Source organism: Phodopus roborovskii, unplaced genomic scaffold (assembly GCF_943737965.1).
Source record: "Phodopus roborovskii unplaced genomic scaffold, PHOROB, whole genome shotgun sequence".
NCBI lineage: Eukaryota > Metazoa > Chordata > Mammalia > Rodentia > Cricetidae > Phodopus > Phodopus roborovskii.
In genome coordinates, this window is record NW_026126968.1 from 262,265 (window position 1) to 282,920 (window position 20,656).

The 20,656-nt window shown below is 42.7% G+C and overlaps 1 pseudogene; it reads left to right on the top strand.

The window, feature by feature from the left end:
- LOC127214740 (sodium- and chloride-dependent transporter XTRP3B-like) overlaps nucleotides 1-19,922 on the top strand; it is a 272,732-nt pseudogene extending 252,810 nt beyond the window's left edge.
- Nucleotides 19,923-20,656: the final 734 nt, after the last annotated feature.

Sequence of the window (20,656 nt, forward strand, 5' to 3'; positions counted from 1 at the left end):
ATGAGACAGTGTTTTAAAACTAAACCAAAATCAAACAAAATTTATCCCCTCCAAATTACTTTACTGCTTCAAAGGTAAAAGTTAAGATGTAGCAGACAAATCTAGCAGACACCACCTAAATAAGCCACATGAGAAAAGTCTGAATTGCCAAGAAGGGGCAAATGGACATCTTGTACCTCTGGAGGAGAACATCAGGTCACTTTAGTGTTTCTGCCAGAACCGCAAATGAGGGACATTCCACAAAATAACTTGCTGGTATAAAGTATGGGGGGTGGAGGGGGAGATAAAACCCTTGAGGAAACATTAAGACCAGATCTGAAGATCTGACTATATTCTGGAACCTATCCTGAGAAACTAGTAAAATTTCAATAGCACTGTATAGCAAATGTCCTGGGTTTTGTTTATTTGTGGGTTTGGGGTTTTTTGTTTGTTTGTGTTGCTTTGTCTTTTGTTTTTGTTTCTTTCAGAGAATCTTGCTATTATGGAACCCAAGTGGAGATACTGAAATGAGGGGAAAGTAGTGATTTATAGCAACAATAATCACCTCATACAGCTCCGTGGGGTACCTAACAAGCTTGACTGCTTCATCTGTCTCCATTCATGTGGCTATAGGTCCTACACACCCAGTACTTGAGCTAGTGGCTCACAATTCTCCAGCATGTAGCTCCTCCCCCTGGGGGGACCCTGGAGGACCCCAATCATGATGTTCCCTGGCCATACTCCATGAGGATGAAAAGCTGCAAGCCTCTGGAATACACATGTCATTTCTTTTTCTTTTCTTCTTTCTTCCTTCCTTCCTTTCTTTCTTTCTTTCTTTCTTTCTTTCTTTCTTTCTTTCTTTCTTTCTTTTTCTTTTCAATATTGTGATGGACAAGGCTCTTTCCAAGGCCAGCCCAGACCCATAGGGTAGGGGAGAGAACTCTCCTTTTGGTTCAAGGATCACTGAAGAATGGTGACCATATTTAATTCACCAAGTATGCTCCTTACTGGCCCTTCCCCTCTGATGTCACCTTATACATTAGAATATTTTTAAAATCGAATAGTCATGGAAGTAGTTCATTTGCAAGAGGGTTTGGTAGAAGACTTCTTTTCAAACTAATTGCAAAATATCTTTATATTAACATGCAGCACATTTCTCTTATCTCTTTGCATAAATGTACACTTTCTTAATGAATTTGGTTTTATAAATCTTTTGATAAGGCTATTTACCACTTACAGATACTGTTCTGCTCATGGTTTGGAAACTTGTTCCCTACTCCATAACATTTAGGGGAAGGATATGTCAAAATTCATTCAATTATGAGGGTTTTGGCCTCGAGGGTAGATTGTTTTAATTACAGAAGTGACTTTGTTTTTAAAATGGAGTTCATGCCTCACTCTTGCCCTTTGTTTTGCTTGTCTTCAGTACGAAAGGACTCAGTCAAAAGTCAGCAGTGTGCTCTGCATGATGCGTCCTCCAGTGCCAGGACTTTATCACAGACCACATCTCATGTATTCGGAGACACAACATGGTGTACTAAGATATGTTACTTATGGAATGTCCGTTGGCTTTGAGATTCCACTATAAATGCCTCATGTCACACTTTCTCAGGAATATGATATATATATAATTTTTTTCTCCAAGTCTGCAAATGTTCTTTTTGTCCTGTTAAGTTTTATTCAAGGGGAAAATGTAATGTAGTTAAATTTATCAACATTTTCTTCCACAGTTGGTGCTTTTCCATTGCATCTAAAACATCTTTGCCTAATCTGAAGTTTTAAAGGTTTTTCCCTATTGCTTCTTTAAGTTTTAAGCTCTAGATAGTAAATGGCGGTCTATGGTGTATTCTCATAGTTTTATACACAACTTGTATGAATTATATTTAATTTATCCATACGTACATTTTCGATTGTGTTAGTGTCTTTGTCAAAAGGACTACTGAGCTTATCCTCCTGAACTGTGTAACTGTGCGTTGGGACAGTGATATGCAAGTGTTTGCTGGGCAGTGCTAAAAATGTTCCCATTCCCCCTTGAGACCAGGCCTTGAGTTTCCACCTGACCTCAAACAGTAGTCAAGTAAGTAGGCCCTGTCACAGAGACAAGCTGACCATGGGATTCACTAGGCCTACTTTGGTTACTGTTTGACATTTTGTGTAAAAGAGAAAAGAGAGATACAGAGACAAAGACAGAGAGACAGAGACAGTGACAGAGACAGAGACATAGAGAAAGAGATTATTTTATAACCTCTGATGCTTGGTCTAGTATTCCAATAGACAGACAGAGGGACAGAAGGGAGAAAAGAAGGATGGATAGATGGATGAATAAATGAATCAAAAAGTGGTCAGAGAGATAGGTGGGCTGATATATGTTGAGAGGAATTGTAGAAGGATGGGTGTGTGAAAGGAGGAAGGAGGGGGTAGAAGGGTGGCCAGAAGAGGCTGGTTGGGGAAAGGAGGGTGACAGAAGCACAGTTGCAGAGACATGAATCTCATATCTCCTCACTGACCTGATGCTGAGGTCTGGCCTCCCACAGGGAGTTTCCTGGTCCCCTGGTCATGCTCATTGTAGAGGGGATGCTGCTCTTGTACCTGGAGCTGGCTGTGGGGCAGCGCATGCGACAAGGCAGCATCGGTGCCTGGAGGTGCCCCTACCTCAGTGGTGTCGGTATGTGGGACCCTTCTCAGATCCTCTGACAGAGATTTTGTGGGTTTCTGAGCATCACTGGTATGCATGGGCTGGACCTGTGACTGGATGAACCAACTCCCAAAGAGGGCTACCATGGAGCTCGGGCAGAGAGGGCCCTGGATTCTGACCCTCACATGGTACCCCATCCCACCCCCAATGAAACTTCCACCTTAGGGCATCTCCACTCTGGACCTCAGCTTGATATTCTCTGACTGGCTGGACATAGCATTCATTTCGTCCCAGCTACCTATCCTCTGGGGATGTATACAAATGCCACCCCCTGCTTAATGTGTGCCTGGTGCTGAACATGGCATGCACGAGTGTGAGGTCATTTCATCTTCACCACACCACTTAGGGGCGTTGGGGCATCATAGTGATACCTGGATGCACAAGCCAAGCATCTATGTGAACATACCAGGTGTGGCCTACTGCACCCTTCCAGAGTGACCTTCAGTCACTGTCCCCTGGCACCTCCAGGATGTGATTCTCCTAGTTTGTAAAAGACCAGGATCTAGAGCCATCAGAGTTCATACATGTTCTGTGTACTTTTCATGTCCAAGAAAGGGAAGCAGACAGGAAGCCTGAGCCATTGTTTAGGAATGAGGAAGGGTCCACCTGATGTGACCTCCTGCATCTTTGGAAGAAATATGTCCGGGGTATTAGAACTCATCATCTTCAAACTGCCTCCTCATGATGAAGAGCTATGAAGGCCATCAGAGTGTGCTGAGGCAGCAATGTATGCTGTATATTGGAAAACAGGGGAGGCTGCCTGGCCCCTTGGGCACTGACATGCACTTACTGGCCTGAGTTCCCAGTGGAGTGGGAGGAGTTGCTCTGTAATGCTATTGATACCTGTATAGTCTGCCACATGCAAAGTCAACAACTTACAACTCTTCTGGTTATGTGTGGGATGACAAAGGTTGACAACACTCCCAAGTAAACTCACTTTAGAGCAACCTAATGGCAAACTCTCACTTCTCACAGTGATACCCACTGTGGGACCTCATAGATCAGACCAGGCTGGGGGTAAGTGTTGTCTGTCTGTCACACTCCTGCCACATGGATGGGGCTGGCTCCAGGAACTCGACCTCCAAAAGGAGCAAGTTCACATCAGGCATGTAGTTGGCCCTTCTCCATAGCTCTGCTGGGTAGTTTTGGGAAAGCTCTGAGTTTTAGTTTGCTCTTTGGAAGGAGTATAATGCTTTTGTGTGAACTAACTGCACACAAAATACTGAGCCCAGGACCTGACACTTAGGTGTCAAAAAAACCAATACTGATCTACAATCTCAGATGATCAGAGTTGAGGGGTAGTAATTCCCAAGAAGATGTCATAGGTGTGGTATCAGGTCTAATGAAAGCCTAAAGGAAGAGTGTTCTTGTTTGGGGATGTCACCATAGTTGTGTCATTCAAGTCCCACTGGTTAAATTACACACATCTGATCTTCAGCATGGCCCTCTGCTTTGCTCACAGGTGTTGCTAGTGTGGTGGTCTCCTCCTTCCTCTCAATGTACTACAACGTCATCAATGCCTGGGGCTTCTGGTATCTCTTCCACTCCTTCCAGGTAAGCCAACCTCTGGCCAGAGCAAAAGCAAAAAGGGTAGAAAATGCAGGGCCACTCACCAAGTAGGGAGCTGGTAGAGGATGAGAACGCCAGCCTGTGGGAACCCTCTCAGTGAGGAGGGAGCGTGATGGGAGCCACAAGCCAAGCAGGGATGACAGAATCTGGATCCACTACTTGTCACAATGTAAGCCAAACTATGCACTGTGTGTGTGTGCATGCCCATGCGTGTGTGTTTGCATGTGCGTACACACATGTGCACACTCATTTCTGAGGAGCAGGTCCACAGCACTCATTGGAATATCTACAGGAATATTTTCAATGACAAGCATTTTAAACAGTGCATTATCTAAATTCTTGTTACTGATATTCTGGAAGGGTCTAGGCTTTGTGGAAAATAAATAAATGCCACAATTCCACACTGAGCGCTGGAATGTTCCTCTCCACCAGTCATATTCTATCCCACCCCACCCCCATCTTCATCCTTTTTACTCTCAGAGACTCTAATCCCACTGCCTCCATATCAGCCTCTTTCCAGATGGAAAAAGAAGAGAAGGACCCAGGAATTACCACTCTAATATCCATGCATTCCATACTTCACAAAAATTCCCCCCCTTACCTCTGCAGTAAATCCTCTTCCAAGGTCATAGGATAATGACACAGCAGACCTTCACTTGGACGTCTATGGGCCATGCAGGTCCCCGGAACATATAAATCGACACTGGCATGGCCATATACACGACATAAGAGCTTTTGTTCAATCCCACGAGCTACAAGTGACTCTACAGGACTCTACTTTATGGGAGGGTGTCGGTCCTTCTTAGCGGGTACCTTTAGCCAAGCAAATGTAAGGACCCTATCTTTACCTTCTGATGCAGATGAAGGGAGAAGAAAACTGAAAATCTCTCAGTTGTTCCATGCCCTAGAGCTTCTTCATGTAGCATGTTCATTGGCAGGAATATTAAAAAACAAAAAATAAAAACAAAAACAAACAAACAAAAAAAAAAAAAAAACCTGAAGTCAAGCTCATCTCAAGCAAAGGACCCCAGAGGTATCCTCAGATTTGCAGCCAAATATGTGAAACAGTGTGAGTTAGAGTGGCCTCAGCAGAGGGCCCAGAGAATGTCGGCTAGGCAACTGAGCTTAGAGGGCTTCTGTTTCTTAGCTGGGACCGGCTGCTAGTTCCATCAGATACCACAGTGTCTCCCTCCTGTGGCCTGTCCATCCAAATGGGCTCACTGTTCAAGATTCTAACTCAAGTACGTTCACAGCTTTTTTTAAAATTGTTTTTAAAGTTTATCTTATTTATTTTATGTATATGGGTGTTTCACCTGAATGTCTATGTACAACATGCATGCCTGGTGCCTGCAGAGGCCAGGAGAGCTTATCAAATTCCCTGGGATTAGAGTTACAGAAGGGGAGCCATCCTATGGTTACTGGGACTCTAACCTGGGGAAAAACAGCCAGTACCCTTAACTAGTGAGCCATCTCTCCAGCCCTACAACTGGTTTTGAACAGGGTAGCTACAAGGATCTGGAAAGACTAGGCCAGGAAGCCTCTGATCCACTGTACTCTGTTGTTTCGCGCAAGCCAGGCTAGCCCATATTTTCAGGACAAGGTGTGAAGCCTCCTGTCAAAGATGCTTCCTATCATCCCACCAAGCCCTTGGCCTTTCCCTTGACTCTCTGTTGATTCTCACTTCATTCCAAAGGATCCCCTGCCGTGGTCTGTCTGCCCACTGAATGGTAACCGCACAGGCTACTACGAGGAGTATGAAAAGGCTTCGTCAATGCAGTACTTCTGGTGCAGGAAAACACTCAACATCTCACCATCCATCCAGGAGAATGGAGGAGTGCAGTGGGAGCCAGCACTGTGCCTCATCCTGGCCTGGCTGATGGTGTATCTGTGCATCCTGAGGGGCACTGAGTCAACCAGCAAGGTGTGCTAGGGAGTGTCATGGGAATGAATCTGGTCCATGCTAGGAGCTGTCTCTTGCTGTCCAGAGTAGAGGCTCAGTGGGTCAGAAGGCATGGATGGTGTTATTGGCATGTCCCTGTACTAGCTGACAGTGGAGGGTGTCAGAAGTGATTAAAGTTGTAGCACTGAATCTGAAATGACAGGCCCCAGCCAGTTCTCACACTCACCTGTACCAGGTCATTTCATGGAGATATTCAAACACCCTGCTTCCACCTCAAATGCCAGAGCTATTATTCTGTGGAGGGAACCTCAACATCAGACTAGCCAGCCTCTGGGGACTTTATTGTGTAGTTGGATTTGGGGTCCCATTTCAAAGTGCTTTCAGGAAATCAATACTACCCAGAACTGTTGGGTTCTCCCTTGGTTTTTTGTTTTGTTTTGTTTTGTTTTGTTCTGTTGTGTGGTATGGGGTTTTAGTTCTTGTTTTGGCTTTTATTTTTAAAGTGTCTCCTTATGTACTTCAGGCTGGCATGAAACTGGCTGAACGGCCCAAGTTGGCCTCAAACTCAGTGATCCTCCTGACTCAGCCTTCTGAGTGTTGGGATTTTAGGCCACAGATATGCCAAAATACCCAGCAAAGGCCTTTTATTTGCCTAAGCTCGTTCTTTCTGTTGAAATGCCCAGGTTTCCATTCATCCTAGGTCTGGAGTATCTGCTGTATTTCCATCACCCATACCTGTTTCAAACAGGGGTGAATGCTCCATACTCAGCTATTCAGCAAAGCAAATCCATAGTTGATCACGGTGTCTTATTCTTGTAACAGCCCCTCAGAGTAGATACATGAGGTCACTCCCAAAAGGCTTAGATAGGCAAAGTATTCTTCACAAAATCACAGCCAGGGACTGCACACTCAGGACATAGACCAGATTTACTCCAAGCTCTTCCCATCCTATTGGTGAAATGCAGCATGAATGTTCTCTTCACATCTTTTGTGACTTAGTCATTTACAATTTGTCTTCTTCTGAGAATCCCATGAGACCCCTAGATCTCACTCTTCTGATCACCTGCCTGCCTTCTCCAGTACTGACATGTTTGTTTGCTTTTGTTCTTTCATGAGGCATCAAGCTTAGAACAACCTATGTCATTGAGTTATTGCATGACAATACCAATGTTGTGCCTGGCGTGATATTTCACATTGTTTTCTAAGTCCCCATAGTGGCCAGCCCCACATAGTCATCTTAGCCCCACAGCACTTTGCCTCACAGCTGAGCATAAGAATCAGGGTGTTCTTTCTCAGCTGAGCTCAGACCTTGCAGCATCTTCTCTGTCCCAACCTAGACCAAGCATGATCCAAAAGATCTAAGGGCGATGTCTGTACCCTTGAATATTAAAGCAGTCCTTTCCTTTCCAGGCCTCTTATAGTTGTGAAAATAAGTAGAGTCTGGACATTATTCTCCTCTGAAGTTTTACTTACTGGTCAGTGTTATTTCTCCTGATAGGTTAAGCTAAAGCTAGATCACATGTCCAGCCATCCTTCCCACAAGAAAAAGAAGGAAGCCACTTTGTGAGGACTCTAGAAAGCCCATAAGATACACGGACCACTGGCGGGGTAGGGGGGGAAGTCCAGAGCTTTCCCCAAATGTCTTCTAAGTGCCCAGTGTTATGGACCGGAATCAGACCTCCACCATGCCCCTGAATTTCTTTCACATCACTGGCAAAAAGACTCTTATCCATTTGCATCTCACCTGGTTTGACATATTAGATATTTGGGTAAATTCACTAACCCCCTAAATGTGTAAGCAGCCATGGTAAACATATATCCCACTTTCTCAGTGTCCTTCTGACAGTCTTAGAAGTTCATGAAGTATGGTGCCATGCCAAGGAAGAAATGGAAGTCTGAGATTAATTCAAGCATATCAAGATATGGGTTACTAGCTGGGTTTCTCAGAGGTGGATCCAACCTAAAAGAAGATTGATAAAACAAAACAAACCTTGTGAAAAGTTTTGTTTCGTTTTGTTTTTGTCTATGAATCTAGGCAAAATCCCTTACAGTTTTATGCCCATGATACATTGTTTTTAAATTTTATTTATTAACATAATATCCGTGTATGCTTATGAAGGGCCTGATGCTTTGATACAAGTATGAAACACACAGCAGCTAGACCAATGCCACTAACATTTCCTTCTCCTCATACATGAATTATATATACATTTTTTTACTCTTCTAGTTATTTTTATGTATCATGGATTCTTGTAGATTAGAGTTACCTATAGTGCTGGGCAAAGAAGCAATGATTTCTGCTTCTAATTCCTGTATTTTGGTGACTCTTGTCTAACCTCTGTCTTCCCTCGCTGCCTTTCCCATCTTCTTGGAGGTTCATTTACCACTTTCTACAAATGAGTGCAAAAAATGCATTATTTGTCTATGATTTGTTTTATTTACCATGATGCCTGAACTTGTCTATACCTTTACATGTGACAAGATTTCATTCTTTTTATGGCTAAGTAGTATTCCTTTGTGGATACATACCATGTGATTTCTATATGTTCACTTTCCATGGATGGTTTTATATCCTAGATTTTTTTAAAGGAATATCACAGTAAAAATGAGAGTGCTGCTATATCCTTGACACATGGCTTTTAAGATCCCTTTGCAATAATATCTAATTGTGGTTTTTATTTGTATTCCCTTGAAGATTAATGATGCTGAATTTTTGTTCATATATTTGCTGGCTATTTGTGTCTTAACTTTTTAGATGTATTTATTTTATTTGACACATATGAGTATTTTGCTTGCATGTGTATGTGTATGCCACATGTATGTCTGACGCTCGCAGGGATAAGAAGAGGGCTATGACAGTGGTTATGAGTTGCCAGGTGGGTGCTGGAAACTGAACCCAGGTCCTCTGCAGGAACAGCAGGCGCTCTTAACCACTGAGCCAACCCTAAAGTCCCCTCATGTCTTTTTAAATAAATGTCTATGTAGCCCATTTCTTTGCCCATTTTTTAAGGTGGACTCTTTGCTCTCCAGTTGTTTGAGCTCTGAATAAAAAGAATTAAGGGAATGAGAGGTATTGGCAATAAAACTGTGAAAATATTAATGAAAGATGTCAAGATGACTACAGGAAAGGAAAGATACTCTATGGAGCAGAAGATGTCCTAGTTAATTTTCTGTTCCTGTGAAGAGACACTATGTTCTATGTACTCTGTACTATGTACTCTGTACTATGCTTATCAAAAAGAAGAATTTAATTGAGACTTTGCTTACAGTTTCTTTGAGTCTATGATTGTGGCAGGAAGTGTGGCAGCAGGCAGGCAAGAAGAATGCCTGCTTATATCTAATCCATAGGCAAGAGGCAGAGGGAGGGGAAGGGTGAATGGAGAAGGAGGAGGAGGTAGGAGATGGGAGAAGAAAGAGAGAGATTGGGTTCAACCTGGGCTCCCTCAGTGGCATACGCACTCCCTTCAACAAGGCCACTTCTCCTAACCTTCTAAAATAGTTCTACCCACTGTGAACAAAGGGCTCAAATATATGAGCCTGTGGGGGCCATTCTCATTCAAACCATCACAGAGTTGGTATTATTATTATTATTATTATTATTATTATTATTATTATTAAAGTGTACATACTACCCAAGACAGTTACAGATTCAGGTCAATCCTTACCAATAATAATATTCATAGAATCAGAAAAAAAATCTTAAAATCTACATGACACTATTGAATAAAGGAACGAAACTGAAGTCATATTAATACCTGATTTTAAGTCTGTCTACAATGTGTCTGGTATTGGCTTGAGAAAAGACAAGGAGACAAGTAGAACATAGTAGAGTACCTGGAAAACCACATATTTCTGTCAAAGACACCAAGAGAATACATTGGAAAGCCATCAAATCAATTGCTGATGCTAGATCCACATCTCACATGCTGTACAAAAGTCCAAAGTATGAAAAGTCTAAGGCGAAACACTTGAAGACTTAGATTTTTGTGTACCTATGTTTTGGGATAAGACCTGAAAACTTGCAACAAAGTAAAAACCAGTAGGATTACATCAAAGAAAGAACTTTCTGTGCAATAAAAGAAATAGTCAATATCATGAAGAAAATATTTAGGAACTCACACACACATTCACAGAGTAAGGGGGAGACTTAAATAAATAATATTGTTTTGTTAGCAGTTTTACTAAGTAATGACAATTTTAAAATAGTAAATACATAAAAACCAAATTTAATTATGGCATTTTAATACATAAGTATCATTGCTCCTTATTCTTATTCACCCTCTCTCTATCCTCCCTCTTTACCCCTTCTTTCTGGTATAATTTAGAGGGAAAATACATGTTTGAGGTGTAAGAATAGAGGAATTACTATAAAAGTGCAAAAAGAATAGTCATAAAAAGCTGCTCAAGTACGATGATTGTGGTTGATACATTGTTTATGAACTAATAAAGCAATGAAGATCAGAGAAGCAAAGCATCTAGGCTACCAGAGAGCTCGGTCCTGTACCAGGGCTGGAGAGATATTATCCATAGCAAACTGGAGACTAATTGCCAAGACTAAATCCTTAATGCCCTGCTCCTATCTTATATATTAGTGCTGGGGTTTAAAGCTGTGAGCTCTGTTTCTCTTTTAGACTGATTCACTTCTCATGTAGCCCTGGATGGCCTTGTAAATCTAACATTAAGTATTTTTGGTTTTTATGTTTTCTTACTCTCTGTTGTTGACTGTGGCCTTCTCTTGTGGCTCACCTTTTAGTTAAACTCTGTAGGGATATGGAAGAGTGTTATCTCTCCCTCCATCTTTGTTCCAGGGGATTGGGTTTTGATTTAGGAACATGCTTTCTCTCATTCACCTAACTCTGTCAGATAATTTCCTTTGTGAATGTCTTTGCATATCTTCTGTTACATTGCTATTGTAAATAGTGTCTTTCTCCTTATTTCTACCGTTGTTTATGTTGGTGGCAGAAGAAACAAACATTTTTTTATGTTAGTCTTGTACCTTGAAATCTTGATGCATTTCCTAATGAATTCTCACAACTACAGATTGCTTCTGTTTACTCTATAAACTATCCTATAACCTGCGGATATGATTTAGCACATTTCTTTTCAGTGTCTGTATTTCAACCCTTTTTTATTGTGGTTTCACTATTATTACTGATTTTATTGGAGTCTCAGGCACAATTGTTCTCCTGTACTTTGAACACAGTGAAATTCCAAGTGTTAGGTGAACACTCTGACTAGTTCTTAGATTTACTATAAAGGCTTTTTCAGACTGCTTTTAGAGAATACTTTCAAGGCCAGGATAAAGGTTCCATGGCCTTTGCTTATTGGTTAGGTTAGGGAGTAGTTGGTTGGTTTTTTTTTTTTTTTTTTTTTTTTTTTTTTTGTTTTGTTTTGTTTTGTTTGGTGGGGTTTACCATTGTCCACGGAGAGATACAACACTTTCCTCCTTTTGCTTGTTGTTCTAGTTAGAGTAATAATTGCTATGACGAAAGGCCATGACCCAAAGCAAGTTGGGGAGGAAAGGGTTTATTTGGCTTACACCTCCATCAGGAACTCAAGGTAGATTCCTGTAGATAAGAACTGATGTAGAGGCCACGGAGGGTTGCTGCTTACTGGCTTGCTCATGGCATGATCAGCTTACGTTCTTTAAGAACTCAGCACCACCAGGCCAAGGATGGCACCAGCCACAATGGGCTGCTCCCCTCCCCATCACTAATTAAGAAAATGCCCTGCAACTTATGGAAGCATCTTCTCAGTTGTGGTCCCCTCCTTTCAGATAACTCTAGTTTGTGTTAAGTTGACATAAAACTAACCAGCACCATTGTAAAGCTCTGAACCATGCCTACAGGATCTATAGCCTGACCCTCCATTCCTGAACAACACAGACACCAAGACGCTGACACCCAGGCTTCGAGATCTAGATCCCACTTGGGCATCTATGGCTCCTGTTCTAAGCTTTGGCATCCATTCAGTTCCCTTCTTTTGGTTCTGACACTTAGTTTTTCCTCGCTTTTTTTTTTTTTTTTTTTTTTTTTTTTGAGATTGGCTTTATGTCCAAGATGTTATAATTACTGATTTTATTTTATTTTATAGTTTTAGAATTATTTCTTTCCCCTGCTCCTGCCACACTCTCTCTCTCTCTCTCTCTCTCTCTCTCTCTCTCTCTCTCTCTCTCTCATATTTCCTTTCCTTTCTAGTATATATTCTCTACTGTTTGAAATTTGGACTTTCATATCTCCTTCCAGGTGTGTGCCAGACCTGGTTCCCCTCTTCCATTTTAAACATTATCGTCATGCAGTTCAGGCCCTTTGAGCCTATAACTTTCTAAATACCGCAAACTTAGGATGCACAAGGCCCTGAGATCAGTCTCTGGCTCCAGGGATGGACACACACACACACAATTTTATTTGTAAATACTCTTTCTTGCATTCCAGCTATCTTTGGGAGAGAGGAACTAGCTTTAAAATACCTTCCTGTGGGGCTAAAGAGATGGTTCAGCAGTTAGAAAAGCTTGGTGTTCTTCCAGAAGACCGGAGTTTAGTTCCCAACACTCACATCAAGTACTTCAAAGTCAACTCCAGAGAATCTGATGTTTCCTTCTGGCCTTGTGGGCACCTGCACAGACATGGTACAAAAACATGTACATATACATATACATGTACATATACATATAACTAAATAAATCTTCTTTTAAAATATTGTTCTATAAGGCAAGTTTGTTTATCTGGGGGGTGGAGAAGGATGTCTGCTCAAGACAGAGTTTCTCTGTGTAACACCCCTGGCTGTCCTAAAACTTGTTTTGTAGACCAGGCTAGCCTTGAACTCACATAGATCTGACCGTCTCTGCCTCCTGAGTTCTGGGATTAAAGGTTTGAGCCATCATGCCTGGAAAGGGCAAGTTCTAAGGATTATAAATTTTGTTAGATTTTGCTTCCATATAAACATATGTTTTTGGCCCCATTTGTTTTCTTTCTTTCATTCTGTATTTCTTATTTTTTATTTGTCTGCTTGTTTACTTGCTTGCTTCTTTTTGAGGCAGGCTTTTTCTGTGTAGCCTAGACTCTCCTGGAACTTCCTCTGTAGACCAGGCTGGCCTCAAACAGAGATCTGCCTGCCTCTGCTTCCTGATTGCTGGTATTAAAGGCGTATTCTATCACTGCCTGTCAATGTATAACAGTCTTTTTAAACATTGTTTTATGTGTATTTTGTCTACATGAACCATGTGCATTCCCAGTGCCCATAGAAGTCGGAAAATGCTGTCAGATCTCTGGAATCAGAGTTAGCCACTCTGTAAGCCACTGTGGGTCCTGGGAATTGAACCCAGGTCATTTGGCAGAGCAGACAATGAATGTTCTTTTCTCCTTGAAAATCTTCATTTAGATTTATGTTAATCTTTTCCCTCCTATTCCACAGGTCTTATAACTTTTTGATTGCATATTACACTATCCATGTCATCATTTCTTTGGGTTATCTTCTATGTTGTTAAAAGGGAATCTGAGGTAGTTTAATGAGAATGTCCCCATAAACTCACATGTTTAAATACTTGTTCCCTAGATGGTAGAACGGTTTAGGAAGGATTAAGAGGTGTGGCCTTGTTGGAAGAGGTGTGTCTTCCTGCCTGCCTTCCTGCCTGACTGCTGCCTGCCTGCCTGCTGCTTGCTGTATCCCTGCATGCCTGCCTGCCTGCCTGCCTGCTGCCTGCTGCTATGCTTTCCTCATGATGATCATGGATTCTAACCTTCTGCAGCCCCAAATTAAACACTTTCTTTTTAATAAGAGGAAGACAAATGTTGGTACTAAGGGGTGGGGCATTGCTGTGACAGGAAGCTAGCCATGCTGCTTTTGGAAGGAATATGGAAAACCTGGGGAAATTGGATTAGGAAAGCTGTTGACTGCTATAAGCAGGGCTGAATGGACATCCTAGTAAGAGCTTGGAGACAACAGTGCTAAGATCATTGAGGGTTATGGATGCTTAGCTCAAGAAACTTCAGAGGGCAACAAAATTAGTGACAGTGTTAGAAACCATTCTTGTGGTGCTTGGGGAAAAAAAATGAGGATGCTTTCTGCCTGAGGGCAAATTGAAATAGTTGGACTAATTTTATAGGCAGAGGATATTTCAAAACAGCCTAATATTAACTCTGTTGCATGGTTATTAGTAATCACATTCATGCAGAGCTACCATAAAAAATAATAAGCAGGGCAAAAAGAAACACAAAATGTATAGTTTGAGGAGGGGAAAAAGCACCAAGAAATTTGATGTCTGTACTGAAAGAGATAAGGAGAGGCCTAGTGTGAAATGGAATAAAGGGAGTGTTGTCTTTGGGTGAAGACCCCACCCAGCTAACCCGAAACTTGCATAAAGGAAATGCCTTTTGTATTTCTATAAAGCTGCAATGGGGGAAAATGTTATGCAAATATAACTCAAGAAGGGGAACAGGCTCCAACCAAAATGGCTGAACTTGGCTTCATTGGCCAGGTCATTCTGGCTTTAGATCCCTGAATGATACTGGAGTAAAGGAGTTGTGGAATCTTCCTCTGCAGTTAAGAAAATCCTCTGAAGCGAGGTGTTTGGCATGGGAATCCCTTCAAGGAAACCAGAGAAGCTATATGTGAATTTATGAAAATGAAGCCTGGATTGCATTGGAGACCTCAAGATCTTGGAAATGTCAAAATCATAGACTTACCAAGAAGCTTGGGACCAAATCAAGAGAGAAAGACACATGTTGTAGCCAGCGGAACTTGAAGGGAAGAGCCATCTAAGCACATTGGCAGCAGATTGGAGCTATAGGATTTGGAGTTTGCCCTCCTGAATTTCCATTTGCCTATTAGAAACAGATTAGAGATACAGGATTTGAAGATTGCCCCGCTGGATTTCTGTCATGCCTTGCTCCAGTATTTTCTACCTATATTACCATTCCTCCCTTTTGAAATGGTAATGTATATTCTATGCTGTTTTACATTGAAGTTTATAATTTACTTTTTGATTTTACAAGGAGTTATAATTAAAAGTTGCCTTGGGTCTCAGAAGAAACTTAAAATAGTGTTCACACCATGAAAGACTGTGGGGACTGTTAGAGTTGGACGAAAGTCATTTTGCATTATGATATGGCCACAAGCCTATAGCAGACAAGGTGTGGGGTGTGGTGGTTTGAATGAGAATGCCCCCCATATGTGCATATGTTTGAATACTTGCCCCCCATTTGGTACAGTTCTTTGGGAAGGATTAAGAAGTGTGGCCTCATTGGAGGAGTTCTGATGCTGGCAGTGGGCCTGAGGTTTCAGAAGCCCAGGCCATTCCCAAATAGCTCCCTCTGGTTCCTGTTTGCAGAAAGGGATATAAGCGCTCATGGGCCAACACCATGCCTGCCTGCCAGCTGCCATGTCCTCACCATGATGGCCATGGACTCTAACCCTCTGTAACCATGCACCCCAAATTAAACACTTTATTTTCTGTGGCCTTGGTCATGGCATTTTGTCACAACAGAAAAGTAAGACAGAATCACTTTCATAGATTTTAATTGGCTTGATTCTGTAGTTAGAAAACATACTGGGCAAAATGAAATTCAGAATGTTCTACCCTCACATGTGCAGGATATCAAAAGAAAAGAAAATTAAATATAGAAAGTGGAAATGAGGGGGCTGGAGAGATGGCTCAGTGGTTCAGGAAACTATCCGCTTTTCCAGAGGACATGGGTTCAATTCTCAGCACCCTGTAACTCAAGCTCTAAAGGATCTCTCTCTCTCTCTCTCTCTCTCTCTCTCTCTCTCTCTCTCTCGCTCGCTCGCTCGCTCTCTCTCACACACACACAAACACCACATGCATGTGAGCAAAACACCAATTCATATAAAATAAAATTTTAAAAAGAAAATAGAAAAGAAGTATACAGAGTGCTCATTGGGTAAAACTTATATTTGCTTTCTTTGAACCTTGTTTTAAGCAGTTGGCTACCTGGCTCTTAGAGGCTGGCTGATGTGATTAGCTTAAGGTTCACAGTGTACAAAGACATCTTTAGGTCAAACTACATTCTATTGAACAGAATTACACTGAGAAATAACTCCCTGCCCACTAATTCTCTCTTCAACCATGTCTAATTCAATATTAACATTACAGTGACATTTTAAACCAATAATTATGTTAATCATTGAAAACACTATTTTTTTAAGTCATTGATTCCAATTGTCTACAATGTGGTGCTTTCGGTGGTAGTCATGGGCAGGAAAGTGAGTTCAGAGTACCCCAGTAGGGTGTATTTTAACACTGACATTGTTTAGAATTGATGGCTCCTGCTAATAATAGTGAAATAATTGTTGTGTGATATCTAATATTCACTTAAAATGTTCAGTGTCATGTTATCCTCATCTGCTCCTGAAGCCTACTATTCCCCCTTTGCTTATACCATTTAGCTTATTTCATTTTTGTATCAGTCAATACAAAATTGTGTTGCTATAACCAAATACCTAACATGGTCATGAGTGAGGCACTTATTTTATTTCTGGATTGAAAGGCACAATCTAACATGGTGGAGAAGGATTGTACAATTCATGACAATAGACTCATGAGCCTAAGATTTTAACTATTGATGGACAAGGAAGCAAAGAACAGACAGGAAATGACAGCGGGCTATACAATCTCAAGACACTTATCCAATGATCTACTTTCTCCAGTGAGAGCCCAGCTCTGAAAGTTATATGTGGTGATATATTACTTATGACTTATCAAAGCTTGCCTGAGGATTCAGAAAGCAAAGCCAGCCACAAGCTATAGAGGTCAGGCAATGGTGATACATACCTTTAATCCCAGAAACCATACTAGCTAGCCAGGCAGTATCCACATGCCTTTGGGTGGATTTCTGTGAGTTCGAGACCTCCCAGGGATACACTAGAGTGAATCAGTCTAAAAGATTTAACAGAGCTCATGCCTTTAATCCCTGCTCTAGAGAGGCATATGAAAGACAGGAATCCAGTGTCTCAGGCAGCATTGTGAGATTTAATCTCTAGCCACCCCGAGGATAGGCAGCAGTCTGAGGTTTGCTGGAGTCCTTGTGGAGACAGGATCGCCCCCTTTTGGACTGAGGTAGATGTAAGACCTAGTGGCTCAGCTGCTTTGCTTCTCTGACCTCAGCTTGAAGCTTGAACCCCAATATCTGTCTCTGGGTTTTTATTTTTGGTGTTACAGTTACACACCTCGAAGAGTGCAGCAAGACAGGGAGGGTAGACATTCCACATCCGAACTATGGTGTTTCATTCTTGTCCCCTCTGACTCACATGTATATCTGGTGTCTTTTAATCATCAGCAGGCTGTTCAGGGCACGGGCCTGGCCTTCATCGTTGTAGATGGAAGTGTCCCAGCTCTGGTCAGTTCTCTACATCTTCATGCTGCTGATGATGGGTTTTGGGAGCATGCTTGGAAACACAGCGGCCATCCTCACCCCTCTGACGGACAGCAAGGTCATCTCCAGCTACCTGCCCAAGGAGGCCATTTCAGATCAGGACACCAGGCAGTGGAGGCGGGGCATGGGAGAGTGGCGAAAGGCAAGACAATCAGTGGAAGGGTCTAATTAGGGGCCATGTGCTTCTAAGACAACTCCAGAAAGGCTGCAGGGGTGTAGCTGTGCTCCTGCTAGGGTAATACTCGGTTCCACTTGGGTAAGTTGTTCTAGGTGCTGTATGCACATGTAATGTGCACCACAGAGACCCATTTTTAATTTCAACATCTTGCCACCCAGCCAGGATCATGAGAACCCTCCTGTGCCTCTGATGGCTCTATGTCCAGGATAGATAATGTCACATCTGATCACATGTCCTAGCTATCATGTGGGAAGTGTCCTCTTCCCCGCTCCTCGAAGCCTGATAGCACTTGTTTTTTTTTTTTTTTTTTCTGAAATTGGGTCTCTGTGGTCCACAGTACAAATGCATGTAGCTCCCAATCCAGCACTTAATCCTCTCCTGAGGGAGCCTCCCAGTGGCTGATATTGTATGGTATGGCAGTGGGAAGGGCTACTATGAATTCAGAGGCACCATGGAAAGCCTTAGGAAGTCAGAAGAAAACCTGGAAAGAGTCAAATATTGACTCTGCCATGTTGTGCAGTTATCTGACAACACTAAGCCCTGGTACCCCCGTATATAAGGGAACTCTGACTACTACCTTGGAGGCTTAATCTGCTCTGGTACATGACCAGAGCCTGGCATGTGAGAGCATCTATGTAAATTGTAGTTTCTTCCCAAACCAATCCTTATCTAGGGCCCCACACCACATTTAAGTCCACTTCTCACAGTCTCAGGGGCTATCTTTAGCATTCCCAGACTTTCAGCCATTATGATAGAATATATCCATGATGAGAAGGCAGAGGGTGGTCTTGAGTTTAAGCCTAGCAGATTTGTTCCTGCTCTAACTCTGCCTGCTCTCCCATGCCAAGGCCAGGCCCTTCCAAGCACATAGTGACCATCTCTAGGAGGCAGTAGAGTATACTCGGAACCATCACTGATGGACAGAGTGGGAGGGCAGAGGGAATCTCACCGTAGCCCTGTGGACTGAGAGGGCTGGCACCCCCTCCCCCACCTTCTCTGGGAACTAACCTCTGGTCCACACCTGGGACTTCTGAAGGCCAACACCGGGGAGATGATGTCTCATGACCAGTTCTTCATTGGTCATCCTCAGGCAGCCTCATCCCTTTTCCCTTTACCTCAATAGCTCCCCCAGAGAGGATCAGATGGGTTGGGGTCACATTCAAACATCAAACCAGAACAGCATCTTCCCAAGGGCAGAAGGTATGCAAACTAGAGTCCCTCCCTCCAGAGCATGAATAAATCTGTCTCTGTGCTCCCAACAGATTTGAAAGTGACCTTCAGGCCATGACTTGCCGCTCCCTCAACTGGTACTGGAAGGCCATGTGGGCGTTTGTGAATCCAATACTCATCATCAGCCTCTATGTCTTCTACCTGAGTGACTATATCCTCTCAGGGACACTGCAGTACCAAGCCTGGGATGGCACTCAGGTACCCGATGTTCCTGCAGGGCTGGGGAATAAGGCAGAGACCACACAGTCACTCAGAACACAGGGGACTATTGCTGTGCTGTGAGAAGGCTCCATGTGAGTATTTCACAGATGCTCAATTTAGCACAGCAGAAGTGGGCTGTGAGTTTTTAACCATGATGCATGGAGAGAGCAAGAGATGCCCCAAAGCATCGCAGTGGGCCTTTCCCTAGAAGTACCAGTATCCTCTGGTGTGCCACACTGTACATATTTATACAGAACGTTTCTACCACCACAGAAACCATTAGTCTGTGCTGAAGGTTACATAACATTTAGGGCTCTAGAATAAGGTACTAGAAAAATTGTTTCTATGGCATTCCTGGATAGGCTTCACACACATTCTCTCACATATGCTCGCAAAGGTCAGAATTACCTTTCTTCGTGGTTTCTCTGAATTGCAGGGTAGTAGACACCACAGTCTTCACTCTTTAGCCTCTTCCCCTTCATAGAAGGCTTGGGTGAACAGTTCTCTTGGACTTGATAGGAGGGACCTTCCCCTGATGCTCAATCTCTTCTCCCAGGGGCAGCTGGTGACCAAGGATTACCCCCCACATGCACCAGCTGTCATCGGTTTGCTGGTGGCTTCATCTACCATGTGCATCACCCTGCTGGCCCTGGGGATTTTCATCTGGAATTGCCTCAAGAGGGGAGGTTCATCCCCAGTGGTCTAAGAATGGACCTCCCAGGGACGGAAGTCAGCCACTATCTGTTTCACAGTTGCTGCCTGCTGGTGGGGACACCTTGGCTGGAGTGCTGGTCTGGGACCTCCTGAATCTGTAAAGAGGATTAGGGAGCTTAGAAAAAGAAGACTACCTTGGGGAGGGGACCACATCCCTTAGAAGACTCCCTCCATTATTTGCCATCTGAAGACTACAACTTGTAGCCTTCTTGTCGTCAGGGGTTAAGGCCAGTACTGAAGATCATTGTCACCTAGACTCTAGGAAGTCCTAGAATTCAAGGTAAGCTGTCATTAGAAACTTGACCATAACCCTGAGGAGCCAAACAAGCACTTCGGTTTATGTTTGTTTGTTTTTTGTTGTTATTTTTGGTTTTGTTTTTTTTTTCTCAAAAGAAAACAAGATACTAATTGCTTTTCATCCAGTGTCAGAGGTTTTTGAAGCACCTAGGGCAACACATTACAATTCTTCTCATTGAAGCCACAGTGAGTGTGTAATTTTTGTATTACTACACTGTACTACACTGTAAATACTACCAGGATTTAGTGTCCACGAAGGGAGAGTTTTGTTGGGAATGCAAAGGTTCCTCACAGTGGGCTGTGGCAATGCTAAACTGTACAAGGAATCTGAACAGACATTCCCATCCCTGGGGTTTCAGGGTCAGATGATCCACAAGGGTACATGTTCTACAAACATCACTCACAGCCACCTTCATTCACCTCTGTATAGTAATGCTTTCTAAAATGTACATAAGTCACACAGAGCAGTGTATAACTGAAAACACTCCATATTAATGGCTGTT